The following is a 13,355-nucleotide window of genomic DNA, read 5'->3' as shown; positions in this document are numbered from 1 at the left end:
CACAGCGCTACCTACGGGGAAGCCCTCGACGTCACTGTCCATATATGGACAGTGACGTCAGTGGCTACGGATTGGGCGGAATCCCCGTTGCCGATGATCTTGGCTCCTAGAGGAAACCCCTGAGGTTAATGTCCATATTTGGACATTGACGTCAGGGATCTCCTCCTGGAGCAGAATCCCTGGCCAGAGTCGGCAAGGGGATTCCACTCAAGGAGTAGACACTGACGTCACTGTCCATATATGGACCGTGGCGTTAGGGGGTCCTTAATGAGGCAATCCTCGTCCACAGCATTGGTAATGCTGTGGCCGGGGATTCCGTTTAGGGAGTAACCCCTGACGCCACTGTCCATGTATGCTAGAGGGAGCTTGAGTGGCGCTATCTACAGGAGAAGGGGGTAGCGCTACAAACAGTGGAGGTGACGCTGTCTACAGGGGGGCGCTGTGTGGTACAATCTACAGTGGGCGCTGTGTGGCATTATCTCCAGGGAGTACTATGGCATTATATACAGAGGGCACTGTGGCATTATCTACAGGGGGTGTGGCATTATATACAGGGAGTACTATGGCATTATACACAGAGGGCACTGTGGCATTATCTACAGGGGGTGTGGCATTATATACAGGGAGTACTATGGCATTATATACAGAGGGCACTGTGGCATTATCTACAGGGGGGGGGGGGGTGACATTTTCAGACCCTAGACGACCTTTTTGGTGGACCATTGTGGTAAAAACTGATGTTAAAAACGGATGACAACTAACGACAACTGAAGGTTTTGTAGTAAAAATTGTGAAAAAGTCTGATGCAACTGATACATTTTTGAATCGGTTTTTGCATCAGTTGTAATCACTTGAGACAAAAAAACTGATGATGATTCAATTGATATATGTGAACGCACCCTTAGATGGAACTTCAAACAATGTAACAGTGGCCATCAGCTGTTAATCAACTGTTATGGGGGACTTTGACTGTTGCTGTTACGTGGGCACTGTGACTGTCACTGTTATGGGAGCACTATGGCTGTCACTTTCCTGGGGGAGAGTTGGTTGTCCCTGTTACGGAGGACTTTGACTGTTGCTGTTATGTGGGCACTGTAACTTTCAAAGTCCTCCATAACAAGGACAACCAACTCTCCCCCAGAACAGTGACAGCCATAGTGCTCCCATAACAGTAACACTCACAGTGCCCACATAACAGCAACAGTCAATGTTATGGGAGCACTTTGGCTGTCACTGTTCTGGCAGAAAGGTGGTTGTCCCTGGTATGGGGGCCCTTGACTGTTGCTGTCATGTGGGCACTGTGACCGTCACTGTAAGGGTATGTGCACACGACCTATTTTCAGACGTAATGGAGTTGTTTTACGCCTCGAATTACGCCTGAAAAGACGGCTCCAATACGTCTGCAAACATCTGCCCGTTGCTTGCAATGGGTTTTACGATGTTCTGTTCCCATGAGGTGTAATTTTATGCGTCACTGTCAAAAGATGGCACGTAAAATTACGCCCGCGTCAAAGAAGTGCAGGACACTTCTTGGGACGTTTATGGAGCCGGTTTTCATTGACTCCAATGAAGAACAGCTCCAATTACGGCCGCGAAAAACGCGAGTGCATGCAAAAACGTCTGAAATTCAGGAGCTGTTTTCTATTGAAAACAGCTCCGTAATTTCAGATGCATTTTGCGCTGTCGTGTGAACATACCCTTAGGGTATGTTCATACGGCCTATTTTCTGCCGTTTTTCCATCCGTAAACGGCCGAAAAGCGTCCGAAAGATCGAAGGCAGAAACATTGATTTCAATTGGAAAACGGCATTCTGTTCCGACAGAGCGTTTTTCGCTGCGTTTTTTTTACGAATAAAAAAATCGGCCGCGAAAAAGAAGTGCAGGTCACTTCTTGAGAATTTTTTGGAGCCGTTTTTCATTGACTCTAGCGAAAAAGGCTCCAAAAAACGGCCGTAAAAGACGCAACGATAAACGCTGCAAAAATCGCGAGTGACTTAAAAAACGTCTGAAAATCAGGAGCTGTTTTCAATAGAGTCAATGAAAAACGGCTCCAAAAACGTCCCAAGAAGTGTCCTGCACTTCTTTTGACGAGCCATCATTTTACGCGCCGTATTTTAACAGTGACGCGTAAAATTACACCTTGTCTGAACAGAACATCGTAAAACCCATTGCAAGCAACGGGCAGATGTTTGTAGGCGTAATGGAGACGGTTTTTCAGGCATAAATCGAGGCGTAAGGCTGGGTTCACACAGAGTTTTTTGCAGGCGGAATTTCTGCCTCAAAATTCCGTTTGGAAGTTTAAGGCAATTTTTCCTCTCCCTGCACGCCGATTTTTACTGCGTTTTTCGCCCGCGGCCATTGAGTGCCGCAGGCATAAAACGCAGCGAAATACGCTTTCTCTGCCTCCCATTGAAGTCAATGGGAGGTCAGAGGCGTAAACGCCCGAAGATAGGGCAAGTCGCTTCTTTTTCCCGCTATGCGGTTTTAACGCTGGCGGGAAAAAGACGCCTCCTCCTCCCATTGAAATCAATGGGAGGCATTTTCGAGCCGTTTTTGTCAAGTTTTCTTGGCGCGGTTTCCGCATCAAAAAACTCTGTGTGAACATAGCCTAAAATGCCTGAATTACGTCTGAAAATAGGTTGTGTGAACATACCCTTATGGCTACACTGGTGTTAACACGGTTACATAGGAGAGGGGGGTGTCACAGGGGCTCTGAAAAAAGATCAAATCTCTGTTTTATATCTCCAAAAAGTGTGAGGTTTGATTCTGGAACATGTAAATGGTAATAATATAATAATGTTATGTCATAGCACCACCTAGTGGCCATAGTACAGACTGCGTTCATCATCCGCCTGATAAGCATTTTAGTAAAAATCTCACATACAAAGAAGCTGAATATGTTTATACTACGCGCATCATGCGTCACACACTGACACGTAATAAACGGACAGGAAAGATTCTGACTGTAAATACCTGAATGATTGCCTCGCTTCAACCCAGAAGTCATAAACGTCACTTCCTGTTTGTGTGTTCCAGTCATTTTTCTTCCGGGCACTCAGATGGCCTACCAAGACAGTTGCCACAGTGACCACACGAGGCCGCTGTTGCTATTGCACATCTTTTGTACTGTCTGCATCATATAAAACTAGGTCTATAAATTCCCTGCAGTATTGCTAGATTATTGATTAATATATACCATATCGGAATAATTTGAAAGTAAAAAGTTCCCTGCGGTGACCACACTATGGCGCGCTGCTGCTCCTTGTATCACTAGGCTGCCTGAATTACATTGAATATAGTGAGCATTTCCCAGCATTGATCACAAGATGGCGCTGCTGCTCAGCGTATCACTAGGCTACCTGCATTACATTCAATTTAGTGAGATTTCTCAGCATTGACCACATGATGGCGCTGCTGCTTAGCGTATCACTAAGGCTGCCTGCAATACAATGAATTTAGTGAGCATTTCCCAGGATTGACCACACGATGGCGCTATTGCGCCGTATAGCCAATGCAGCCTTCCATAAGTAATAAGGTCGTAAAATATAGTCAGTAGTACCAGCGATGACCACATAATTGCGCTATTACTTCATCCATGAAAGTAAACAGTTCCCCTCGGTGACCATACCGTGGCGCTCTACATTATACATTGTACGTTTTTTCCTGCAGCGCATCATCTATTGAGGCTGTTCCAATTGCATTATATAACTAGACGAGACACTAGAGTCTGCTCAGGGGCGTAACTAGGAAAGACTGGGCCCCATAGCAAACTCTTGGCCCGGGACCCCCCCTTATAAATAGTGCCCCTTGTAGAATGTGCCATACAGCCCCCCTGTAGACAGTGCTATATAGCCCCTCCTATAGACAGTGTCACCCCATTTGTAGATAGCACCCCCACCTCTCCCTTGTAGAATGCCATAAAGTGCCCACTGTATATAGTGCCACACAGCCCCCTCCCTTGTATATAGTGCCACACAGCCCCACTTAGTAGAAAGTACAGCACAGCCCCCCCCCCTTAGTAGATAGTGGCACACACAGACACTTGTAGATTGTGCCACACTCAGCCACCTGTAGATAGAGCCACATCCCTCCCCCTTGTAAATAGTGCCATACAGTTCCCCCATGTGTATAGTGCCACACAGCTCATCCTTGTGTATAGTGCCACACAGCTCCCCCTTGTGTATAGTGCCACACAGCCCCCCTATGTGTATAGTGCCACACAGCTCCCCCTTGTGTATAGTGTCACACAGACCCCCTATGTGTATAGTGCCACACAGCTCCCCCTTGTGTATAGTGCCACACAGCCCCCCTTTGTGTATAGTGCCACACATCTCTCCCCCTTGTGTATAGTGCCACAAGGCAATGGCGCATCCGAGAAAATTGTATCAGCCAGTGAGATGTCACTCATACATGGAAAGGTGGGTTTGGAGGCAGGACTATGTGACTCGTGAGGATATCGGCACCGCTCCATGACCCTCTAATGAGTAATTTGCATATAGTGTGCGTCGTTTTAAAAGTGGATTTTAAAGATTTTGCTGCATCTGAAAAAAACATACAGGGGAATACTGTCAGATCATGTATTACCGCATGGTGACGGTCCAAGGGGTTAAAACTACCAGACAGGTTCCCATGAAATATACAATGAATTGAGAAAAATGCCATCTGCCCTGCAATTTTGTTATAAATATATCCTATATAATTACAGCTCCAGAACCAAGCTCTGACATATATACAGCACTAGAACCAAGCTCTGACATATATACAGCACCAGTACCAAGCTCAGTACATAAAAAGAGCACTAGAACCAAACTCCGACATATATACAGTACCACAACCAAGCTCCGACATATATACAGTACCACACCCAAGCTCAGTACATATATACAGCAATAGAACCAAGCTCAGTACATATATACAGCAATAGAACCAAGCTCAGTACATAAAAAGAGCACTAGAACAAAGCTCTGACATATATACAGTACCACACCCAAGCTCAGTACATATATACAGTACCACAACCAAGCTCAGTTAATATATACAGCACTAGAACAAAGCTCAGTACATAAAAAGAGCACTAGAACCAAGCTCTGACATATATACAGCACCACAACCAAGTTCAGTACATAAATACAGCACTAGAACCAAGCTCTGACATATATACAGTACCACTCCCAAGCTCAGTACATAAATACAGCAATAGAGCCAAGCTCAGTACATAAAAAGAGCACTAGAACAAAGCTCTGACATATATACAGCACCAGAACCAAGCTCAGTACATATATACAGCAATAGAACCAAGCTCAGTACATATATACAGCAATAGAACCAAGCTCAGTACATAAAAAGAGCACTAGAACAAAGCTCTGACATATATACAGCACCAGAACCAAGCTCAGTACATATGTACAGCACTAGAACCAAGCTCAGTACATAAAATGAGCACTAGAACCAAGCTCAGTACATAAAATTAGCACTAGAACCAAGCTCTGACATATATACAGTACCACAACCAAGCTCAGTACATATATACAGCACTAGAACCAAGCTCAGTACATAAAATGAGCACTAGAACCAAGCTCTGACATATATACAGTACCACACCCAAGCTCAGTACATATATACAGCAATAGAACCAAGCTCTGACATATATACAGTACCACACCCAAGCTCAGTACATATATACAGCACTACAACCAAGCTCAGCACATAAATACAGCACTAGAACCAAGCTCAGTACATAAAATGAGCACTAGAACCAAGCTCTGACATATATACAGTACCACACCCAAGCTCAGTACATATGTACAGCACTAGAACCAAGCTCAGTACATAAAATGAGCACTAGAACCAAGCTCTGACATATATACAGTACCACAACCAAGCTCAGTACATATATACAGCACTAGAACCAAGCTCAGTACATAAAATGAGCACTAGAACCAAGCTCTGACATATATACAGTACCACACCCAAGCTCAGTACATATATACAGCACTATAACCAAGCTCAGCACATAAATACAGCACTAGAACCAAGCTCAGTACATAAATACAGTACCACAACAAAGCTCAGTACATAAATACAGCACTAGAACCAAGCTCAGTACATAAATACAGCACTAGAACAAAGCTCAGTACATAAATACATCCCCAGAACAAACCTCAGTACATAAATACAGCACCAGAACCAACCTCAGTACATGAATACATCCAGCACCAGAACCAAACTCATTACATATATACAGCACCAGAACAAAACTCATTACATATATACAGCACCAGAACCAAACTCATTACATATATACAGCACCAGAACAAAACTCATTACATATATACAGCACCAAAACAAATCTCATACGTATATACAGCACCAGAACCAAGCTCAGTACTTACATACAGCATTAGAACCAAGAGTAGTACATATATACAACACCAGATCAAATACAGCTCAATTTAGTGCAACCCCTGCCGTATAGGTTTATACGGTGTAAAACTACAGCTCCCAGCATGGCCTGAACAATGTTGAGGACATTCTGGGAGATGCTGTTTCACACAAAATATATCATACCACCCATCATCTCGCTGCAGATCATACAGTGACTACAGTGCTGATTAGAGGTAGAATAAACATTCACATTAAGTGACTCACCGGTGACATCTCAGATTCGAGTTCTTTTCTTCTCCCTCCGGTCCAGACCTCTATGATGGATTTCTACCGGCCATGACCCATTTCTGCAGTTTTCCGCTCAGATATCTTCAGCTTCTCACTTCTAAACCATTTCTGCACCTATAAACGAAGTTAAAATTCTCAACACCTCTAAATATAATAAAGCGCCATACACTGCACCTCTAACTATAATAGCGCCTGTCGTGGAAGGCTCAAAATATGTTAGACTGAAATTTAGACAAGTCCAAACAGACTCTCAAGGCCAGACTCCATTAGTCAGTATCCTAATTAGGATATTTCACCGATATATATCGAGAGAGGAGAAGAAAACACACAGACACGCTGATATGCTCAAAAATACTCCTCTGAAGGATTTATTACCAGACTCAAACTGTTAAACTGAAATTCAGAAGGGGTGTAGGCTTGAGGTTAACCAATCAGAGACAATGTAACAATATTTGTTATTCAGTAAAAAGCATACAATAAAATACATCCCAGATACATCATTACAATTCTTCACACATTAGGTTTGCAGGTGGCCTTATCTCTTTTGGACAGAATGTTCTCGTGGAGATGGGGGAGACCTTCCCTCACGCATACTTGCCATCCTCCCATCTCACTCCCTGTCCATTCTCTACAAACTTCGCATGGGAACCAAGGTCAAAGATAAAACATACGAAATCAACATTACTTGTATTAAAGGAACAATGACTTTTCTATTCACTACAATAAAACCAAGATGGGAACTCCAGACATGATGGGAACTCCAGACAAGATGGGAACTCCAGACAAGATGGGAACTCCAGACAAGACGGGAACTCCAGACAAGACGGGAACTCCAGACAAGATGGGAACTCCAGACAAGATGGGAACTCCAGACAAGATGGGAACTCCGGACAAGACGCTGCTGCACGAAACTAAATCATTTACACATTATCATCACTTTCACATATTACATATCTTAGTAATTCGGCCTCCTGCTTGATAATTCACAATGTAATTTCATACAGAGAATATAAGCAAATAAACCATCCTTCACACGCCATACACTGTGTCCCTGATTATAATCGTACCATACACTGTCACACACACACCGTGCCCCCTGTAGATAGTGCCCCCATAGCCCCCTATAAATAGTGACCCCCATAGAGCCTCTGTAGAAAGTGACCTACATAGAAGCCCCTGTAGATAGTGTCCCACATACAGCCCTCTGTAGATAGTGCCCACATATGGACTCCAGAGCTGCAAGGCAATAGTGGTAACCACTAAGCCACCATACATATAGCTTCCCCTATAGACAGTGCCCAATGTATAGCCCACATCTGTAGATAGTCTCACATATAGCTCCCCCTGTATATAGTGTCCCAAATATAGCCCACCCCTGTAGACAGTGCCCTACATATAGCCACCCTGTAGCTAGTGCCCCACAGATAACCCACCCCCTGTATATAGTGCCCCACATATAGCCCATATATGTCCCACATATAGTCCACCCTATAGAAAGTGCCCTAAAAAAAATAGCTCCTCTATAGATAGTGCTCTACATATAGCCCAGCCCTGTATCGTCTCACATATAGCTCCCCCTGTACATAGTTCCCCGCATATAGACCCCCTGTAAATAGTGCCCCAAATCCCCACATATAGACCCCCCTGTAGACAGTGGCCCAAATATAGACCCCCCTGTATATAGTGACCCACATCTCCACATATAGACCCCCCTGTAGACAATGGCCCAAATATAGACCCCCTGTATGTAGTGGCCCTCATATAGACCACCCCAGTATACAGTGGCCCAAATATAGACCGCCCTGTATATAGTGGCCCACATCCCCACATATAGACCCCCCTGTATATAGTTGCCCACTTCCCCACATATAGACCCCCATGTAGATTGTGCCCCACATCCCCACATATAGACCCTCCCCTGTATATAGTGCCCCACATCCCCACAAATAAACCCCCCTGTATATAGTGGCCCACATATAGACGACCCCCCTGTAGATAGAGCCCCCACTATAGATACTGCTACTCACAGATTTATGAGAAAAAAACTTTACATACTCACATGACCCCGTTCCCACCCTGTCCGCTGACAATGCAGACATGCTCTCTTCTGAGCGGGTCTGCAGGAGCTGAACGACACGTCGTTCAATGACGCTGATTGGCGGGGCAGAATGACTTGCCCCGTCAATCAGCACCTTTCAAGCACGGATGAGATCGCGCCGCTAGCCAATCAGCGTCATTGTAAGGCACTGAATGGTCAGGCACCTAACATGCCCGGCCATTCAGCGCTAATGCATGTATTTGACTGTCGCTAGCACCGGGATCCCCTCCGGTGGTAGCGACGTCTACGGGCATGAGAGGGCCTGTGTCGTCCTGCCCATACTTCTTAGAGACTCGGAGGCGTGCGCCCCATAATAGCAGCACTACCGCTGTACTAGCCATAACGGCTGCTAGTGGCGCCACCGAGCATATGGGGGGAGCGTGTCAGCTGGCGGCACTGGCCCCCACAAGCCACGGGCCCCGTAGCGGCTGCTACGGCTGCTACCGCGGTAGTTACGCCAATGAGTCTGCTGCTACTCTTCTACAACAAACCAGCACAGACGAGACACCACAGTCTGCTAAACATGTGTAACAATAAAGATATGTTCACACGCAAACGCAAAATACGTCTGAAATTACGGAGCTGTTTTCAGGCGAAAACAGCTCCTGAATTTCAGACGTAATTGCAAGTACTCACGTTTTTCGCGCCGACTTTTACGGATGTAATTGGAGCTGTTCTTCATTGGAGTCAATGAATAACGACTCCAAAAACGTCCCAAGAAGTGTCCTGCACTTGTTTGACGCGGGCGTATTTTTACATGCCGTCTTTTGACAGCGACGGGTAAAATTACAGCTCGTCTGCACAGAACATCGTAAAACCCATTGCAAGCAACGGGCAGATGTTTGCCGACGTAATGGAGCCGTCTTTTCAGGCGTAATTCGAGGCGTAAAACAACTCCATTACGTCTGAAAATAGGTCGTGTGAACATACCCTAACAAGACATACAAAACACCATAGTCTGCTCCACCTGTACTACAATAACTTGACAGACAAGACACTGCAGTCTCCTTCACCTGTATTACAATTACACGACATAGTCTTCTTCACCTGGATTACATTAGGGAACACACTGCGGTCCACATATCCGGCACCTCACTGGAAGACCGACGTGATACTGAAGCCCCTACCCCCGTGTATATAGAAGTAGAAGGTCGCTGCTCAGATTATACACGAGCGGTCATCAGCAGACATCATAGCTGATCTATAGAGGATGTGGCGGCTCTGAGAAGAGCCTTTGTGTTGTGTAAGATGGAGCTGAGCAGGAGCGGAATTAACCTCCGAAGCCGTAGAGTGTGCGGCCCTGGCGTATTGAGTGTATGTCGTGTAATTGTAATACAGGTGAAGCAGACTACAGTGTGTTCTCTGTCAAGTTATTGTAGTACAGGCGGAGCAGACTATGGTGTTTTGTATGTCTTGTTATTGTTACACATGATTAGCATACTGTGGTGTCTCATCTGTGCTGGTTTATTGTAGAAGAGTAGCAGCAGACTCTAGTGTCTCGTCTAGTAATTGTAATACAAGTGGAACAGCCTCCAGTTCAGGGGTCTCAAACTCGGCCGGGTAAGTGGGCCACATATATGAATAAATAGAAGTTGACGGGCTGCATTTCAGCAATCAAGTGTCGCTAAGCGTTTGGCAGACACACAAATGCCATGATGGGGCAGCCCCTTTTAAGATAGTGCCACAGAGCCCTCTGTAGATGCTGCCACAGAGCCCTCTGTAGATGCTGCCACAGAGCCCTCTGTAGATGCTGCCACAGTGCCCTCTGTAGATGCTGCCACAGAGCCCTCTGTAGATGCTGCCACAGAGCCCTCTGTAGATGGTGCCACAGTGCCCTCGGTAGATGCTGCCTCAGTGCACACTGTAGATGCTGCCACAGTGCCCTCTGTAAATTCTGCCACAGTGCCAGCTGTAGATAATGCCACACACCCCTAGATAATGCCACAGTGTCCTCTGTAGATACTGCCACACACCACCCATAGATAATGCCACAGTGTCCTCTGTAGATATTGCCACAGTGCCCTCTAAAGATGCTGCCACACACCCACCTATAGATACTGCCACAGTGCCCTCTGTAGCTGCTGCCACAGTGCCCTCTGTATATGCTGCCACAGTGCCATATATGGATAGTGATGTCACAGAATCCCGGAGCAGAGCCTATACTGGCGCTTTGCCTGGGACTCCGGCTCTAGGAAACCCTAGACATTGCGTGTCTATATATGGACAGCGATGTCAGGGGATTCCACAGAGTCCTGGCGCAGAGCCTATACTAGCACTCTAACTGGGACTCCGCTCTGGGAAGACACTTACAACACTGTAGAATCCCTGACATCGCTGTCCATGTATGAACAGTGTTGTCACGGTCTTCCCCAGAGCAGAGTCCCGAGCAGAGCGCTAGTATCGGCTCTGCTCCGGGACTCTGTCCATATATGGACAGCGATGTCACGGAATTCCACAGAGTCCCGGAGCAGAGCCGATTCTAGCGCTCTGCACGATACTCCGCTCTAGGGAAGACCGTGACAACACTGTCCATATATGGACAACGATGTCAGGGAATTCCACAGAGTCCCGGAGCAGAGCCTGTATTAGTGGCTCTGTGTCCCGCGGGCCGAGTGCTTGACACCCCTGCTCTAGTTCTAGTCTTTTCCGGCTCATTGTAGTAAAATAGGAGCATTCTGGTGTCTTGTCTGTGCTGGGTAATTTGAATACAGGTGGAGCAGACTATGGTGTCTTGTCTGTGCCTGGTCATTCTATTACGAAAGGAGCAGTCGCTGGTGTCTTTCCTGTGCTGGGTTATTGTAATACAGGTGGAGCAGATTCTAGCGTACTGCATGTGCTGGGACTTGGTTTCTTGTAATACAGGTGGAGCAGACTATAGTGTCTTGTATGTGCCTGGTCATTCTATTACGAAAGGAGCAGTCGCTGGTGTCTTTCCTGTGCTGGGTTATTGTAATACAGGTGGAGCAGATTCTAGCGTACTGCATGTGCTGGGACTTTGTTTTTTTGTAATACAGGTGGAGCGTACTCTAATGTCTTGTCTGTTACAGTACACTAGAATCTGTTCCATCTGTATTACATCAATACGTATGTGCTGGGTTTTATGAATACAGGTGAAGTAGACTCTGGTGTCTATTCTGTGCGGGGTTATTGTATTACATGTGAAGCAAACTATAGTTGCTCGTTTGTTCCGGGTTATTGTAATACAGGTGGAGCAGACTATAGCTTCTTGTCTGTGCCGGGTTATTGTATTACAGGTGAAGTAGACTATAGTTGCTAGTCTGTTCCAGGTTATTGTATTACAGGTGGAGCAGACTATAGTTGCTAGTCTGTTCAGGGTTATTGTAATACAGGTGGAGCAAACTTTGTTGTTTCTTTTTTTTGGTGCACGGTTATTGGAGCCGCAAACTCTAGTGTGTTTAGTCGTTATTGTGATTGCCTGGTTATTGGAGGAGCAGTCTCTGGTTTCTTCTACACGATGTAATAGAATAGGGACATAATGCGGTAATAGGAAGGAACAGGGACATAATGCTGGTAATATGAAGGTACAAGGACATAATGCCGGTAATAAGAGGGAACAGGGACATAATGCCGGTAATATGAAGGAACAGGGACATAATGCCGGTAAAATGAAGGAACAGGGAAATAATGCCAGTAATGTGAAGGAACAGGGACATAATGCCTGTAATATGAAGGAACAGGGACATAATGCCGGTAATATGAAGGAACAGGGAAATAATGCCTGTAATATGAAGGAACGGGGACATAATGCCGGTAATATGAAGGAACAGGGAAATAATGCCTGTAATATGAAGGAACAGGGACATAATGCCTGTAATATGAAGGAACAGGGACATAATGCCGGTAATATGAAGGAAGAGGCACATAATGCTGGTAAGATGAGGGAACAGGGACATAATTCATGTAATATGAAGGAACAGGGACATAATGCCGGTAATATGAAGGAACAGGGACATAATGCCGATAATATGAAGGAGCCGGGACATAATGCCTGTAATATGAAAGAACAAGGTCATAATGTCGTTAATATGAAGGAACAGGGACAAAATGCCTGTGATATGAAGGAACAGGGATATAATGCCTGTAATATGAAGGATCAGGGACATAATGCCTCGAAGATGAGGGAACAGGGACATATTACCGGCATTATGTCCCTGTGCCCTCCTACACGGGACATAATGCCAGTAATATGAAGGAACAGGGACGTAATGCCGATAATATGAAGGAATAGAGATATAATGCCGGTAAGATGAAGGAAGAGGGACATAATGCCAGTAATATGAAAGAACAAGGACATAATGCCGGTAATATGAAGGAACAAGGACATAATGCCAGTAATATGAAGGAACAGGGACATAATGCCAGTAATATGAAGGAACAGGGACATAATGCCTGTAATATGAAGGAACAGGGACATAATGCCGGTAAGATGAGGGAACAGGGACATAATGCCGATAAGATGAAGGAACAGGGACATAATGCCTGTAATATGAAAGAACAAGGACATAATGCCGGTAATATGAAGGAACAAGGACATAATGCCAGTAATATGAAGGAACAGGGACATA

General features: G+C 45.4%; 1 protein-coding gene across 5 annotated transcripts in view; it reads right to left on the bottom strand.

The window, feature by feature from the left end:
* Positions 1 to 3,250, bottom strand: part of LOC142663754 (uncharacterized) — a 28,440-nt gene extending 25,190 nt beyond the window's left edge. For 4 of the 5 annotated variants that reach the window (XM_075842580.1, XM_075842579.1, XM_075842581.1 and 1 more), the window contains exon 1: positions 2,973 to 3,248. The gene's annotated coding sequence lies outside the window, so the exon portion shown is untranslated. Of the gene's footprint in view, positions 1 to 2,972 lie in introns of all 5 variants that reach the window. The other variant, XM_075842584.1, reaches the window with a different exon arrangement.
* Positions 3,251 to 13,355: the final 10,105 nt, after the last annotated feature.

Source organism: Rhinoderma darwinii, chromosome 11, assembly GCF_050947455.1.
Source record: "Rhinoderma darwinii isolate aRhiDar2 chromosome 11, aRhiDar2.hap1, whole genome shotgun sequence".
NCBI classification, from domain to species: domain Eukaryota; kingdom Metazoa; phylum Chordata; class Amphibia; order Anura; family Rhinodermatidae; genus Rhinoderma; species Rhinoderma darwinii.
This window is presented reverse-complemented; position numbering and strand designations above follow the sequence as displayed.